Below are 15,311 nucleotides of genomic sequence, written 5' to 3'. Positions count from 1 at the left end.
TTAGAGCAGGGAGTAATATCATGAATAGGGACCAGCAGGAATTGACCAGAAGTCCTGGTGGACCAGAAGTGACCTCATTGCCCCTGTCAAGCTGCTAAGGAAAGGGGCCAATCAAGCCTTTCCTGCTGCACTGCCACCGGGACCTCCCTGTTCTCGCTGGAGTCACACTTCCCTAGTTACAACAGTCAGTCTCCAAGTGCCTCTGTCAACTGCCCCCCAACCCTCAGCCCTTCCTCTCCACTTCCATAGGGGAAGCTCTGCCTTTGGAGGTCTGGTCTTCCCTTACTCTTTAAAGGACAAGACCCAGCTATGTATAAAGTGGAATGTGTGGGGATGGATGGGTTCCCAGCATGGGGGCATTGGTCTAAGTGCCCTCAAGAGGAAAACAGGCAATAAAAAAACTATTTGACATTAATATTGGTATCAAGGTATTGTATTGGGGAGTGAGTATAAAAGGGGCAGGGCAGTTTATAATAATAGAATAATAACAGCTAGCATTAATACAGCACTTTAAAGATTGTTTTATGTATTTTACCACATTTTTTTTTATTTTAAACCCTTAACTTCTGTGTATTGACTTATAGGTGGAAGATTGGTAAGGGTAGGCAATGGGGGTCAAGTGACTTGCCCAGGGTCACACAACTGGGAAGTGTCTGAGGCTGGATTTGAACCTAGGACCTCCTGTTTCTAGGCCTGGCTCTCAATCCACTGAGCTACTCAGCTGCCCCCTATTTTACCACATTTGATCCTCACAACAACTCTATGGGATAGGTGCCATTATTATTCCCATTACACAGATGAGGAAAATGAGTCACAAAGAGGCCTAGTGACTTGTCCAGGGCCAATAAGTACCTGAGATAAGATTTGAACTCAGTTCTTCCCAACTCCAAGTCTCATAATCTACCCACTCTATCACCTGGCATTGCCACTTATGGAAAAAATTGGCGTTTGTTTTTAATTTTTGTTTACTTATTTATATTTTTACATTTTTTCTATGATTACACAATTCATGTTTTTCTACCTCCCCTCATCTCTCACCCCTCCTGGAGTTGACAATCGATTCCACTGGGTTATACATACATACATACATATATATATATATATATGTTCAAAACCTATTTTCATGTTATCCATATTTGCAATAGAATGATCTTTTAATGCCAAAACCCCAATCATATCCCCATCAAACCACGTGATTGATCATATAGTTTTCTCCTGCATTTCTACACCCACAGTTCTTTCTCTGGATGTGGCTAGTATTCTTTCTCATAAGTTCCCCTAGATTGTCCTGGATCATTGCATTGCTGCTAGTAGAAAAGTCTATTACATTCAATTGTGCCATAATGTATCAGTCTTTGTGTACAACGTTCTCCTGGTTCTGCTCCTTTCGCTCTGTATCAATTCCTGGAGGTTTTTCCAGTTCACATGGAATTCCTCCAGTTCATTATTCCTTTCAGCACAATAGTATTCCATCACCAACAGATACCACAGTTCGTCCAATCATTCCCCAATCAAGGGACACCCACTCATTTTCCAAATTTTTGCCACCATAAAAATCATGGATATAAATATTTTTGTNGCAATGGGGGTCAAGTGACTTGCCCAGGGTCACACAGCTGGGAAGTGTCTGAGGCCAGATTTGAACCTAGAACCTCCCATCTCTAGGCCTGACTCTCAATCCACTGAGCTACCCAGCTGCCCCTGGATAGCATTCTTTCTCATAAGTCCCTCAGAGTTGCCCCAGATCATTGCATTGTTGTCAGTAGCAAATTGACATTTGTTTTTTAAGTGACAGAAGAGTATCTGGAGCCCCCAGTTTGTCAAGGAATGACAAAAGCCAAGCCTGGTGGTTGCTGTTGTAGAATAAGAGCAATTAACTGATGATGATGATGATACTTTCATGGGTCCTTTATCTCACTGAAGTGGCTATTTTCTTCACTGTGCAAGCCATCTCTCATCTAATTCTTATCTCACATGATTCTTATCCATATGGTCCCATAAATCCTTCATAGAGTATCTACCTCACATGCCAGAGGTCTTCTTCTAGGTCTTAGTGGGTTCCAGAACAGTATCTGAGCTATCCATCTTTTTTTGTTTGTTTGTTTTTTATATATTTTTAAACCCTTAACTTCTGTGTATTAGTTCCTTGGTGGAAGAGTGGTAAGGGTAGGCAATGGGGGTCAAGTGACTTGCCCAGGGTCACACAGCTGGTGAGCTATCCATCTTTTGCCCTAACTGCATTACCCTTAACAACTTCCTTAAAATCATAGTTGGTAATATAATGCAGCTTGTTTCTCCCCCCTCCCCCCGTGAGTCTCTCCATTGCCCTTTCTGTCACCTACTATTCTAATTTTTCAGAGATGCTACCATTCTCCAATTAATAGCTAAAGAGAAGACAGAATAACAGTGCAGACAAAAATGGGTTTTTATGTCAAAGAACGGCTTGAAATCATTGTAAACACATCACAATTTCCTGAACTGGAATGGAATTTGCCATTCTTTGATCCCAGTTCTGGGTCCAAGCCATTGACCATCTGTAATGCCTATCCACCAAATTACAAGTATTATCAGATTAATATCCAGTTTCATGTCATAATCTGGGCATTCTTCATCTATCTGGTTTTGCCTGTGTTGATTTCTAGACTGATCTCTTTGGTGAAAATGTGGATTCAGGCTTGACACAAACAGCATAATACTACTCTCAAACCAGAAATATCTAGGAAACCTCAACATCTATAGGGAATCCTCTGACACAAACAGGGTTAAGTGATTTGCCCAGAGTCACACATCTATAGGGAATCCCCCATTTGAACTATGTGCCAAGTATCCTCCAGAACAGTGATCAAAAGCCCTCAGTGAGCATGTATTTCCCTGTTGTATGCCTTAGTCAATATTAAGAATAAGAGGATTGGCAGGGTGGGCAGCTAGGTGGCTCAGTGGATTGAGAATCATGCCTACGGACAGAAGGTCCTCAGTTCAAATCTGACCTCAGACAGATTTCCTAGTTGTGAGACCCTTGGCAAGTCACTTAACCCCCATTGACTAGCCCTTGCTGCTCTTCTGCCTTAGAACCAATATACAGTATTGATTCTAAGACAGAAGGTGAAGGTTTTGTTGTGTTTTTTGTTGTTGTTGTTGTTTTTAATAAGAGGATTGGGAGAGTTAGATGGTTCTGTGAATAGAGTTCTAGGCCTGGAGGCAGGAGAATCTGACTTCAAACACTTCCTATCTATGTAACCCTGGGCAAGTCACTTAACTCCATTTGCATAACCCTTGCCTTTCTTTCTTAGGGTTGTAACTAAGAGAGAAAGTAAAGGTTTAAAAAAAGAAAAAGAATATTGTTGAACAAAATTCTCTCTGTTATTGCCTCTATGAAAAATCATCTTGGATGACCTTGATGTATGATGCCCAAGATCTCATTTTGTTCCACTGAGTCTAATACTTTTTTGTAATCAACAATTAATGTATTAGATCTCATAGTCTCTGTACCTCTTAGTCAATTATGTAACTGCGAAGATGTGGTCTGCCTCAGAAAATCATTTACAAAAGCAGACCAGTTTCTTTCTCCTATTTTGATTCAAGACATCCTTGGTACCAATGGTATATGTATGTGTAAAAACATTCGTATATGTAAAACATTCTCACAAAGATTTTGAAGATATGATAAAGCAGGCCTATCCAGTTGGTAGTTCCTGATGTCTTCTTAGTAAACTTTTAAAAATATCATTCTCTTTCTTCCATTCTTTTACTGTCTTGCCAAATTCATCTTCCCAAGTGCCATTTCTGTTTTTTCATCTAGGACTTCACTTACTAAGTTTGACTCCAGATTTTGTGATAGCTAGTGCCATTTCATTGATGATGAAAACATATGGTGACAAATCTGTTTCATTTTGCACCTATTTGTTGTCCACCTTTATGTTTAGAAATGCTCTTGGGCTGATCTAGCCTAATTGACTCTTACAACTACTCTTACAACCTTATTTTTTCCAAGCACTATTTTATTTTTTGCTATTTTCTAAATTATCACTACTCACAATTCTTCTGCTGTTTTCCTCTAATATGTTTTGCAGATAACTCTAACTTTAAATCTACATTGCTTCCATGTCTCTCTGCATGGCAAGGAGCTTGTGTTCACTGGCTAAGGTGGTTTCTGGGCTGTTTTAATCTCTCTGTAGTAAGTGTTTTACACTGGCTAAATCTCCCTAAGAAATACTACTAGTCAGACTCAATGTCTTTATTGTTGTTGTTCCATCATTTCTGTTAGATCCAACTCTTTGTGACTGCATTTGGGGTTTTCTTAGCAAAGATGCTGAAGTGGTTTGCCATTTCCCTTTCAAGCTCATTTTACAGATGAGGAAACTGAGGCCAACAAGGTTAAATTTCTTGCCCGTGGTCACACAACTAGTAAGTGTCTGAGGCCAGATTTGAACTCAAGAAGATGAGTCTTCCTGACTTCAAGCATAGTGCTCTGTCCACTATACTGCCTACCTCAGTGGTTCCCAAACTCTTTTGGCCTACTGCCCCCTTTCCAGAAAAAAATATTACTTAGCGCCCCCTGGAAATTATGAAACTATTTATTGAACTCAGAATAGAATGTAACACAAAAAAAAATGTAGCCATCACCTCCTGCCCTGGATCGCTGCAGCACCCACCAGGGGGCAGTGGCACCCACTTTGGGAATCACTGGCCTAGTTACTCATTTTGTAAATACCTCCACCCTTTACTCAACGTCTTTATTTTCATCTATCTCCCATTTTTCAGAGCCTCTTCAAATGGAAGAATAGTTTGGCATGCTGCATCATTACCCTTTTGATTGTAATCTTTGTTCTAATTAGTTGGTAGAATGACTATAGGCAGAAAGCTGATTGTGAAATGAACTTCCCCCATATCAATATTTTATTATTCTCCTTTATGTCCACTTCCACAATGAAAAGACTGAGTATCAAGTTTACTTCTCTCTTAAGGCTCTTGGAGGAATTTATAACATCCCCTGCAATAGATATGTTAGTACATAATCTGCAATTATCATTCTAGTGGTCTTCCTACAGTTCCTTATAGTGATCCTTACCAAATGAGGGGACTGAGTAGTTCATGAAGTGATATTTTCATTTATGTACAGAATAAAACAAATTCCACTAATTCAATTATTGACCTCTGTGAGAGATTTGGTGAACTGTGTTTCCACTGAGCAGCAACTTCCTTATATGATCTAGTTTAATGTATAGCGAGAATGTCAACAGTGATGTCATTTCCCCAGTGACTTATCAACTCAGTGGGCAAAGATTTCTCCCTTAGTGTCCTGACAGTTAAAACTAAAGTTTATACAGGCTCTAAAAATTGTGATCATGCATCTCCTTTCCCATAACTTTGCTACTTTCACCATAGAAGCTAAAGGAAATCACACAAGACTGAGTACATTTTGTATGGTTCTTTGTTCCTGGGTTGCCATGGCCAAGGAATTTTTCATCTAATGACTTTCTTGCCTAAATTTAATAAAGGTAAACTGAAGCACAGAATCTGAGCTTTACCAGTTTATAAGCAGGGTATGAACCTGTTAACAAAATTGGTCAAATGGCTACTCAAATTAAGCCAATGACCCAGAGGAGAAGGTGCAGCCTCTCCTTTTCTTCTCTCCTCTTCCTACTCCTCTTTTCTTCCTCTTTCTCCTTCTCCTCTTTTTCCTCCTCCTTCTTCATCTTCTGTGTTAGAATCAATACTAAGTATAGATTCCAAGGCAGAAGAGGAGTAAGGGCTAGGCAATAGAGGTTAAGTGAATTGCCCAGGATCACACAGCTAGGCAGTATATGGGGCTAGATTTGAACCCAGGACCTCCTGTCTCTTGTCCTGGTTCTCTATCCACTGAATCACCTACTTACCCCTGCAGCTATTTTAAAAAAATAAGTATAGAACAAAAAACAGAACTGGATAGGTAAAAAAAAGTAATACAATTGGTTACAGACATCATGGGAGTAAGGACATGAATGATTGCATCAAAAAGCTGGCTAGCACTCATTTTGGGATTAGGCATCACCTCTCTCTCTTAGAGGAATGCTTAATTGGTTTATGGAACTCATCTCTATCCTGGAGCTATTTTAATGGACTAGGAATAACAGACTTCTCATCTCCTAGGAGGGAGATAAAACCTTCCTTAATTATACAAGGATGGGCAAAGATGGACAATACATCTGGTAGAAATGTACCAAGGCAGTTTGTAGACCTTCAAAGATAGCAAACATATGCCAGATAATTTTCTAAGAACTGAAGGTAAAAGGAATAACAAGTTTTCTTTTAACTAACTCAAAGGGAGAACTAAACCCCTGTGACTAAGAAATGTTCATTATTTATGTCTACCTACAAGATGAGATGTAGTGGACCAGAGGCCCTGGTGTCCACTTGGATTCCCCAATATAACAAATTTTCTTGAGGCAAGAATAGAACAATGAGTAGCAGGAACAGTGAACTTCTAACCTTAGCTCATAGGGGAAAAGACAAAGAAAGGTGACTTGAGCATTCATGCAAAATGGGACAATGTTACAGAATAGGTTGAAGGATAAAATGATACAGAATCAATTTAATTTCTTCATGGCCAATCTAGTAACCATCTCTGTTGCTGGGATCATACCTAAAATTTATCCACTTTGGTAAAAACTGCTAGAACCCAGTCACTTCCATATCATGAAGTGAAGCATCATAGGAAGACTTTGTGGAGGGAATACTACTAGCAATGCTACTACTACCACTACCACTATTACTACTAATACTACTCTTACTATCTTGTTGTCACATAGGCTTTTTGGTTTACACATAGGGTCTTATCTCTATAATCTAGTTTAATTCTCACAGTAATACAATAGGATGGGTAGATCAAATGTTACTGCCCCCATTTTACAGATGGGAAAACTAAGGTCTGTTGTTCAGTTGACTAGTTGTGTCTGACACTTCTTAACCCTGTGGATCATACTGTCCATGGTTTGGTTTGGTTTGGTTTTTTTAAAACCCTTACCTAGGCAATGGGGGGTCAAGTGACTTGCCCAGGGTCACACAGCTGGGAAGTGTCTGAGGCCAGATTTGAACCTAGGACCTCCTACTCTCTAGGCCTGACTCTCAATCCACTGAATTACCCAGCTGCCCCTTCCATGGGGTTTTCTTGACAAAGATACAGGAGTGGTTTTTCATTTCTTTTTCTAGATCATTTTACAGATGAGGAAACTAAGGCAAACATGGTCAAAGTGTTTCATTCAGAGCCACACAGCTAGTAAGTGTGTATTGGCTCCAAGGCAGAAAAATGGTAAGGGGTAGGCAATGGGGGTCAAGTGACTTGCCCAAGATCACACAACTAGGAAGTGTCTGACTTCAGATTTGAACCCAGGACCTCCAAGGTCAGATTTAAACTCAGGTCTTGAGGCCAGCTAGGTGGCTCAGTGAACTGAGAATCAAGTCTATAGACAAGAGGTTCCTTGTTTAATATCTCCACAGCCAGGAAGTAGCAGAACTGGTGTTTAGATCCTGGCCTCCTGTTTTCCATGCTTCTCCCTATAAATTGTAAAAGGGTTTAGGTGGAGGAATATGAAAGAGTCTTAACCACCTAAATCACCTTATATAGGTTCCAGCTCTAAAGAATTATGAGAAAACCAGGGTGTTAGGGAGGGGAGAGAGGCTAGGACTTAAGGAATGGAGAAAATAAAAATAAAAAATGTGAGGTGATTATGTCTCCAATCTCCGAGTCCCAGGATGAGGTGGGCATCGGGTCTCCTACACACCCCAAATTCCTAGAGAAATCCCAGGTCAAAGATTCCATGAGGAATTTCACCCCTGCAGTGCTGGCTGAAGAAAGCCAGCCCTAGTGAAACCAAAGAGGTGGCTGAATAAACAAAGGATTCTCTGCCCCTAGCTTTAGATGCATTTACACTAGGTCCATGATAGGGCTCATAGCACAGAGGGGTACCTCCTGTTTGCATCTCAAACATCACTGGGTTCCTCAAGACAGGCAACTCACCCACCTTTATGATCAGGATGGCATGAACGATGTATATCTGTGCTTCTGCCCCCAGACCCAAAGGTACCTCACTATGTCACCTATTTCCCCCTTGTTTGTTCCCTTCCTTATCCCCCTCCCCACCTTTCTTTTCCAAGTCATGCAGACCCTATTCCTTTAGGATATATGAATCCTGAACTTTTTCTCTTTGGGGAGGCAGCTTGGTCCTGCACACTGCCTCCTGACCATTCAGCCTAAATAAATTTCTCTCTCTTTAAAGCTATCCATCAGATCCTGTCATTCTTGAAAGGGCATCTTTCCTAGTCCAGGGGTTGATCTCCAGCTCTCCCACAACAAGGAAAGGGATTGGGTAAGAGCTGGTCCTGCAGCAAGAGGGATAGAAGTTAGCAGGAGATGCTGCAGCCATCAGAGGTGGCAGAAAATCAAGAATAGGATTGGGATCAAAGGACAAATATTTCCCTCCACCCTCCACCCCCTGTGTCTGGGCTCTGGGATAGGTGGTCCCCTATGGAGTCAAGGAAAAGGATGGGATCCATCCCAGGAATCGGGAGCCTGGTCTGTCCATGGCTGTGTTGTGTGCAGCAGAGTGGTCAACAGGGGGCGCTGTCGGCTGGGATAAATTCGGCCTCGATGCATTTTTTTACCTCGGGTCAGTTTGGAGCCCTTTAGCTGAGGAGTAGGAGGCATGGGCCAGTGGAAGGGGAGGGAGGTGGGGAGGAGGGGGATGGGGGGGATGTGAGCCGACACTTCCTGTCCAGCATGAACTGATTCAAGGGCTGTGATTCAGCGAAGGCTAAAGGGATGAGGTCATCCCAAGATCCGGAGTGAGAGCGATTGTGAACGAGTTCCATCTTTCTAACTCTAAGTTGCATCCCTCTTCCATTAGCTAGGCAGACAAATACAGATCTACTGCCTGCCCAAATAGCACACGTAAGGAACGCCCCCCCCCCTTTCTTTAAACGTCATGGATGTGAACTTTATTTCTAGCAGGACAATGTTGCAAATTAGGGTCAACTTACAACTTTTTTCACTATTTCAAGCTTTAAAAAAAAGAGAGAATCTTTACAATTACAAAATTATAGACACAATTGAATTGGTAGCTGCCCACTTTGACTTTTAACAAACTAGATAGACCCTTAAGAGCAGCTTCTCAATAATGTATCATTTTAATTTTAATTACCACTGCTTGCTACAAGGAAAAGCAACAAAAGTAAAAGGCTTTTTTTTTTGGGGGGGGTTGTCTTTTTTTCCCAAGCTCTGTTGCAACATTGTATTCCTCATAATTTAGTAAAAGGAACTATGAGTAAATGAATGATACATGCCTAAAAACATTACAGTTAGGCCATTAGTGGCCACTGGACTTTGGATTAGTCCAGGACCTTGATCTAGACTTTGACCTAGACCTAGACTGTGATCTCAACTGGGATCTGGATCTGGCTAGTTCTCTTTTCCTTGATTCCTTTTTGAATCTTGAGCCTGACTTATAATGTGTTTCGGAATCTGTTCTAGAAGTGCCTCTAGTTTTTGGTGTAAGATGCAGACCTAGAACGTGATGTGCATATATGTGTATGATAATACTGTGTATGTGTGCGAATCTATCTCTCTAGATACAATAACACACAAACCCAACAGTATATCTACCCGCCACCAGTACACAGAAAACAACAGACACATGCAACCACATTCTTAAACATAAACAGCTTTCCTTTTGCCAGGAAAGTGGTTAACCCTGGAGAGTTGGATAAAGATAGAGGCAAAGAGATACAGATATGGAGACAGAGACATATGGAAACTGAGACAGACAGATGGGCACAAATAAAATTAGGCTGAGGAACAGAGAAGCAGAGACAGGTGATGGGATGGGATAGGGAGAGGGGGATAATTCTGGGTGAGTCAGGGGCAGGGTGGGATTCTCAGCCCTGAAACTGGCTACAAAACGGATAGAAGTAGGTGTGGGATCAAGCTACCAGGGCCCCTAATCTCTAATGGCAGAGAGAGACAGAGACAGAGACAGAGACACAGAGACACAGAGACAGACAGAGAGACACAGAGAAGAGACACAGAGAATAGACAGAGACAGAGAGAGACAGAGAGAGAAAGAGAAACCAGATCTCAGTCAGCTGGGTCTCTGGAGATGCTGACCCTTGCCTCCGACTGGAATCTCAGCTGCTCCCTCACCAACCTTCACATTCCTCCCACATTTCCAGCCCAAAGCTCAGGAGTCTCTCTGGGGTCTCTCTCCTTCCCCTTCCCTCTCTGGTAGCCATGGAAACTCCAGCCCCTCTCTCCCCCACAGAGCCAAAAAAGGGAGGAGGAGCTATAGCATAAGGAGGCTGCAAGGAGCGGGGTGATCTTGGCACCATGGACACCCAACTGATCCTGTATTAACAGGACTCAGGGGTTGCTTCTCCTATCACCTCTCAGAAATCTCCAAGCTTTAACCCAGAGGTTCTTAACCAGGAGTCTGTGAACTTGTTGGTTTCTTTTTATATTTTCAGAACTATATTTCACCATAATTGGTTTCCTTTGAAATGTTATGTATTTTATTTTTATGCATCTAAAAACACTTTAAAACATTTTTAAAAATACTATTCTGAGATGAGGTTCAGGGGTTCAAAAAAGTTTTAAAATCCTTGCTCTAATCTTAGCTTTTGGAATTCCTTAGGACCCCTATTATGAGAGAACTTTAAGAGGTTCTGTAGTCTAGAGACCAGAACCTCTACAGGGAGGATTTTCTGAGAACCCTCTGAGCTCTTCATCTCCTAAGAGATGTTAGTTGGCCAGTAGAGATGACTTTCCAGGAAGTAACATCCTGCAGATTTGTGAACTTGAGACAAAAGTTGGAAACAGAAGGGGGAGAAGGAGGGAAGCACGTGGGTCAGGAAGAACTGATTGAAACCCTTCCAGGTTAGCTTAGCACAGGACTTATCTGTGTGGCCCTGGCAAGTCACTTAAACCCTTTTGCCTAACCCTTGCTCTTCTGTCTTTGAGTTGTTACTAAGACAGAAAGTAAGGGTTTCCAAAAAGAAAAAGGTCTACCCTCATGGGGTAGTTAGGTAGCTCAGCTGAGACAGGAGGTCCTGGGTTCAAATCTGACCTCTGATACTTCATAGCCATGGAATCCTGGGCAAGTCACTTAAACCCCATTGCCTAACCCTTGCCCTTCTGTCTTAAGAGTTGTTACTAAGATAGAAAGTTAGAGTTTGAAAATAGATGCTTATTGACTGACTGCTCACGTTTCTATAGGACAGAAATTGTGCTTCAGCCCTGGGGAGGAGTGGCTGGACACCTGCAGGGGGTGAGAAGTGAGGAAACAGTCCTTGGCCATAACTGGGAAATTGGAAGCTTCCTCTAGGCTTTGTCTGAGTTTCCTAGGGAAACAGGGAGCTTGGCCTGGATAGTGACTCAGTTCCATGCATAGAAACCTGGCCTCTATTACAACCTACCCCAAACTCCCATCTTGGAGAACAGAAGGGTTCTTAACCTTTTATTGGCTGCTAGAGGACCTGAGGGATAGGAGCCAGAGAAGATGATTGTGTGGGGGCAGTGATGCCTCAGGCTCCTGAGTGGGGTTCTAATAGGATCTTGGAGAAAGGAAACATCTTCAGAAGTCATCTAGTCCAATCCCCCCACTTCCCGATACCAGTCTACTCTACAATTACTTCCATATTCAATAGCCCAGAAGCATTTTTTTCTTTCAACCTTTACTTTCTGTCTTAGTAACAACTCCTAGACAGAAGGGCAAGGGCTAGGCAAACAGGGTTAAGTGACTTGCCCAGGGTCACCCAGCTAGGAAGTGTCTGAGTTAAATTTGAACCCTGGTCCTTGTGACTTCAGGCCTGGTGCTTTATCCACAGTGCTACCTAGCTGCCCCACAGAGGTATTTCTAACCCCTACTAAAAGTCAAGCACCAGAAACTCAGAAGAATTTCAATTTCTGGAGGCAATTAGGTAGCCCGATCGATTGAGAGCCAGACCTAGAGATGGGAGGTTCGTTGTTCAAATCTGACCTCAGACACTTCCTAGCTGGGTGACCCTGGGCAAGTCACTTAAGCCCCATTGCCTAGCTCCTCCTGCTCTTCTACCTTGGAACCAATATACAATATTGATTCTAAGAAAGAAAGTAAGGGTTAAAAAAAAAAAAAAAAGAATCCCAACTGCTGGTGCTCCAACGGGCAATAGGAACAGAGGTCTGTCATTATCAACAATGACTGGCTTGAAGAAGTATCATAAAAGGCATCATCAGATACCTAGACAGCTAAGTAAATAGAACACTGATCCTGAAGTCAGGAAGACCTGAGTTTAAATCCTGATTCAAATTCTTACTAGCTGCTGTGACCCTGAGCAAGTCACTTAATTTGTCTGACTCAATTTCCTCTTATATAAAATAGGAGTAATGATAGTACCTACTGTTGTTGTAAGAATCAATGAAATAATATTTATAAAAGGCTTTATAAACCTTTAAGCTCTACATAATGGCTAATTAGCAATGGTAGTAGTACATCTGATTAGAAAAGGGGGTAGATGTAGATTGAGATTGAGGCATGACAGGGTACTTTCCAATGTTACCCTGGAAATATTTAAAATTTTTATTATTCTCTATGGATTATAAAGTTTATGGAGAATTAATGGATAGAAGAATCTGACTACATTCGGGGCAGCTAATTGGCTCAGTGCATTGAGAGTCAGGCCTGGAGATAGGAAGTCCTGTGTTCAAATCTGACCTCAGATATTTCCTAGCTGTGTGACCCTGGGCAAGTCACTTAAACCCTAAAGCCTAAGCTTTACAGCTCTTCTGCCTTGGATCCAATAGATAGTATTGATTCTACAACCGAAGGTAAGGGTTTAAAAAAAAAAAAAGGCTTGAATGGATTATATTCTATATGGGCAGAGAGGGTCATTGTGGAATCACTGGGCCAGTCTGGGTCAAGTTTATTAACTACAGACTTGCCATCATCATTTGCCATCCCCTGAGAGGGCCCCCCTCAAAACTCCATAGAATCTAGAGCTGAGAGTAAGCCCCCTCTTTTTACAAATGACCCTGAGGCTGAGAAAGGGGGGAAAATTTGCTCAGTTATACAGCTAAAGAGCAGACTTCAGTTCAGGTTTTCTGACTCCATCTGGTGCCCTTTAAGCTATCCCATGCTCCATCTCAGGAGGGGAGAAGAGGAAGGTTACTCCTGGATTTTATGTTCAGACAAGGCAGAATAAGAGAGGCTCATATTGAACCAGAAGGAAGGTAAACAAAGAGAAGGACTTATAGCATGACCAGAGAACTCCAGATCAGAGACCCAGAGAAGCTTTAAAGCAGAGATACATAAGCAGGGCGGATGATAGACATTTTTACAACTGTGATTCCAACAGCTTGGGATTAAATATAGCATTTATTCTTGGACTGTGGTATTCATGGCCATCAGCTGTTTGGGGTGGTGGGGAGGATATAGCATAGAGATGGAAGACTGACTATTTGGGGCTGCCTGCCATCTGCTCTTGGGCAGGGCTGAGGGACAAATTACTGGCATTTTGGGGTCCCCCCAGGCCATCCTTGTGCCTGTCCCTACATCTAGCACTGGGCCTGCCCTTTAACCATCTTCCTGTACTGTGGTGAGTAGTCCCTTGTGGTGATTGTTCACTTCTTGCCATGTGGGAGATGAGTTCAGTGCATTTGCCCAAAGGGGAGGCAAATAAATTTGGTGACCCATCAGAGTCTAATGCAGAAGCTCTTGATCTTTTCAGTACTCCTTTGGGAGCCTGGTGAAGCCCATGGAGCCCTTCTGAAGAATAATGTTTCTAAATACACAAAATAAAAAATATGTTGGATTGTAAAGGAGACCAATTATATTGAAATATAGTTATATTTTTAAAACAAGTTTTTGGGGCAGCTAGTTGGCTCATGGATAGAGAGCCAAACCTGGAGATGGGAGGTCCTGGGTTCAAATCTGATCAGACATGTCCTAACTCTGTGACTCTTGGTAAATCTCTTAACCCCCAGCTGCCTAGCCCTTAACCCCACTTCTGTCTTGGAATTTTTTTAGTATTGATTCTAAGGCAGAAGGTAAAAAATAATCCCATAAATTCCGGAGGGCATTATTATATTTTAAAAACGTGTTTGATGGATGGGGTAGTGGGAAGAACAGATTAATTTTTAAATGCTAAATAAAAAAAGAAAAAGAGGAAAAATGTTTATGAATGCCAAATTAAGAATTCCTCATGCAGTGGAATGGAAACTAGATTTGGAAGCCCAAAAACTGAGTTCAAAGTTTTCCTCTTCTATTTCCTAGCTGTGTGACCTTAGGTAAGTCATTATATTTCCCTCAGCCTCAGTTTTTTTTTAATCTATATGATAATATTTGTATTACCTACTTTAATGAAGCTGTTGTGAGGAAAGCACTTCGTAAATTTCTTAATGCTACATTTTAAAAAAATTCTTTTCATAATTATCTTGAAGACCTAGGAGGGAACCAGGAGTCAGGGGCGTAAAAGCCTTGAGAGATGGAGAGGCAGAACGAGAATCCAGGACTGGAGGAAAAAGCTTGATTTAGCAGGAAGTTCCTAGGGAGATGGAGGTTTCTGGAGATGCTGTACCACCCACCCCCTCCCTAATTTGCCCTCGTGGCTGTGACCCTCCCCAGTCCCCACCCCTTATCTCCTGCCCTTTGTATGTAGAGGAGTGAATTTCCCTCTCCCCCTCACTGAAGCCTTTGTCTGATGTGCTGAGATGCCTATGGATCTGCCCCCAGTGGGGGAGAGAATGGGCCCCTTTGTCTGGCCCCCAGCAGTGTGTCTCAGCCCCATAGGTCACCACCACCCTTCCAAAGACTTCCAAAAATGCTCAGCCTCTCAGAGCCTATGGGGGTGGAGAGGGCTCCCCAGGGTAGAACCCAGGCACATGCTAACTCCTCAGTCTCCATTCAAGATATAATTCACTACATGGCTGGAAAGTCTTTTCTGGGGTCTAACCTTCATACTATTGGCTACAGTGACAGCTGGTCTCCTGAGGGTTTTGGCATGGGGTGGCAGAAAGTAAGAATGGAGTCCAAATGGTAAAAGAGGACTGAAAAAGAGAAGTGGAGGAGGGAGAGAGAGGTGTGAGAAAGCCTTTCACTGGAACTTGCCTACAGCTAAAAAAAAGAAAAAAAAGTTTGCTGAGCTGAATTGAGAAAGGAAAAGAATTATAGCTTTTAGGACTGGAAGGAACCTTATCATTGTTATCCAAACCCTTCATTTGACAGTCAGGAAACTGAGACTCAGAAAGAGCAAATGACTTTCCCAAGGTAACATAGCACGAGTTGAAACTTGAACTGGGATTTTCTGAG

The sequence above is a fragment of the Gracilinanus agilis genome, chromosome 4 (assembly GCF_016433145.1).
Source record: "Gracilinanus agilis isolate LMUSP501 chromosome 4, AgileGrace, whole genome shotgun sequence".
Lineage (NCBI taxonomy): Eukaryota > Metazoa > Chordata > Mammalia > Didelphimorphia > Didelphidae > Gracilinanus > Gracilinanus agilis.
This window is presented reverse-complemented; position numbering follows the sequence as displayed.